This window comes from Amblyomma americanum, chromosome 1 (genome assembly GCF_052857255.1).
Source record: "Amblyomma americanum isolate KBUSLIRL-KWMA chromosome 1, ASM5285725v1, whole genome shotgun sequence".
Classification (NCBI taxonomy): domain Eukaryota; kingdom Metazoa; phylum Arthropoda; class Arachnida; order Ixodida; family Ixodidae; genus Amblyomma; species Amblyomma americanum.
The window spans coordinates 121523364-121526036 of record NC_135497.1 but is presented as its reverse complement, the minus strand read 5'-3'; positions in this window follow the sequence as shown (position 1 = coordinate 121526036).

The window sequence follows — 2673 nt, the reverse complement described above, 5'->3', positions numbered from 1 at the left end:
AAAAATACTACGCAATGTGGAACAGCTTTAGCTACACATCTAGACTCCTTTACGAAGCGAACATATATTTTTTGCAGCGATAGCTACATCACGTTAGCATTTGGAGCCTTCAGCGTGGCTGCCTTTGAGCTTCGTGGTGGCGTCGTGGCTGGTCACGTGGTTGGTCACTTGGAGCGGAGCAGCTGCCAGCGGCGCGGCGCGCCGGCGAAACCGAGTGATTGGGGGGGGAGTGGAGAGGGGGAGAGATTGGATCGACGACCAGGGACGAAGAAGAGTAAGGAACGCCCAGCGAAACGGAGCGGCGAAAGACTGACTTGGCATTTCAACTGAGGCGAGTTCCACTCGGCCAGCTGTAGCTATCGCGTCACTCCAGGTTTAACCAGAGCTAAACCACAGCCATTTTTTTTTTTACATTGAGATCATGTTCTCTGGAGGCGAGCAGGAAGCTCGCTAGTATGTGACTTCCTTGTGTCTATGCCTCTGAGGCACAAAGCCGGCCTATGACGCCAGACAGCACGTAGTACGCTGAGTGAGCACGAAACCACACGGAAGGCAAGGAGAAGCGTCTCGCGCATCCGCATCTGCGCATATCTGAGTAATAATTTTTTTTTTTAATTCCGCATGACGAGGTTGCTCCAGGATCAAATTCTCGCAGCGCCAGAGCCTCTTGACGTTTATCTACACTAATGTGTCTCGCTTTGCTTCCATGCCTTTTCTTTTGGGACGTCGGGGTGTAATGAAAGAGGCTTGTTTAACGCCCCTCTTATGGCTGCGCGGGAGCGCAACCACGCACACGCTCTTGTGTACATTTCTTTCGTGGGGCCACCGAACACGTCAGACGTCGAACACAAAGCAGTATAGGAATGCGCGCCCTGTGCCTACGCCGGTTAAAACAAGAAAAGAAAGGGGAACAGGGCGGAAGAGACGAGAGCCAGCGTGGAGGCATCTATTATACACGCACGACTCTTAGCAGAGAAGTAACAAACGCAGAAATTGCTCGGGGTCTCTCAGGCGTTCTATCTTCGAAGGGCGCGCGCGCGTGCGTGTGTTTGTTTACAGGTTCGCGTTCGATGTCGTTCATTTCGGGTCGACTAAAGAGTACATGCTCTCACGAGCAAAGCCATTGTCAAGCCAAAGGTAGGTTGCTTTGACCTTCCTTTTTTCCTTTTTTCCCTGCTTCCTTCCCTCACCACCTAGTCCTTCTTTCTTCGGCATTTTTCGCGCTTCAATGGGCTTCTGGTTCTGCCAATTTTATCATGTCCGTATATCGGCGCCGCCCTATCTCTCCCCTATAAAAGAGTCATTTCTTTCCTTGCTTTCTCCCTTTTTCCTCCTCCTTTTGTTCATCCCGCAGAGGCACTACGCTTTTTTCTCCCCCATTCTTCCCTTATTTCCGCTGCCGGCAGCGGGGGCAGCCGCAGTTCTGTTGTGCTCGCGACTTTGTGCGTGCGTGAGCAAGAAATCGCCGACGGCGTTCTCTTTGAGGGAGCGCTGGCGGCCGGCGCGCGCACTCTTGCGCACTCGCACGCACGCACCGCGCCGAAAGGCCGGACGAGACAACCCGGAATCGGTCCGCCCCCCCCCCCCCCCCCCCCCCACTTTTTTCGACTCTCGACAGCGGATGGAAAAAAATGTTTTTCGTTTCCTATCTGTCTACTTCTTTTTTCCCCCTTTTTCGGGGTTTCATTCGGCGCGGGAACCTAAATTACAGCCTCCGGGGGCGCGGTGGAAGGGCGGCGGCGGTGCATCGCAGGCGCGGATAAGATGAAAATGGAGATGGGCGACGGCGGACGGAAGCCCTCGCCGCGGCGGCAGGCTTCCCCACTCGGCGCGCGGGAGTCGGCGATCGAACTGGCATCGTCGTCGGAGAAGAGGAGGAGGAGAGACGAAGCGCATTGTGCGCCGCTGACGACGGTTTCGTGGCCGACTCTTGGTGGCGTGATGAACTCGCCGTCGCGCGGCCACCGCTCTCCGAAAAAGCGGTCCCGCCGTGGGCGGCCGGGCACGCCCAAGTGGACGCCGGGGCACCGAAGGCGCGCGTGCTTCCTCTCTCGGACGCCGAAGCATCGACTGCGTGGTGTGCGGCGCGCCGTGACTTTTGCGCCTGCGGAGCGAAGTGCGCGATGTTTCTGAGCGGCATGCCCGCGCTGGCGGAGTATATTCGCCAGAGGGGCTCCCTCCCTCCTTTCAATCTTTAGTTACTTTCCTTCAATCAAAAGGTGCTTTCTTCCCGCCAGATTGCTTTGTTTTTTTTTTTTTGCTTCTCGCATGTAAAGAACCACCCTAAAGTGACTGCGACATGACCACAAGTTTAAGCGGCGAACTGTGCAGAACATTTCTTTGGTAATTTTGCGGTCTCACCCGCTCCATACGGTCTGCGCAAAAAAAAAAAAACGCAGTGACACTATACGCGCATGTACTCTCATCGACAGACATTGTCACGTGTCAGTCATCTTTTCCGAGGCTGTAGTTCCTCGAAAAACAGCGTCTGCGATCCCATTCTTGCCTACTGTCAGTAGGTGTAGCAATTTGACGCAATGAGTTTGTCCCGAAACACGAAAAACTGTCTTCGAAAATTGCACGGAAAATGTGTGCTGTAACCTTCTGGGTCATCTCGTACGGAAATTTAAACGGCAGCACTGTTCTTCTTCCCTTTGATCCTTGCTTGTCGTA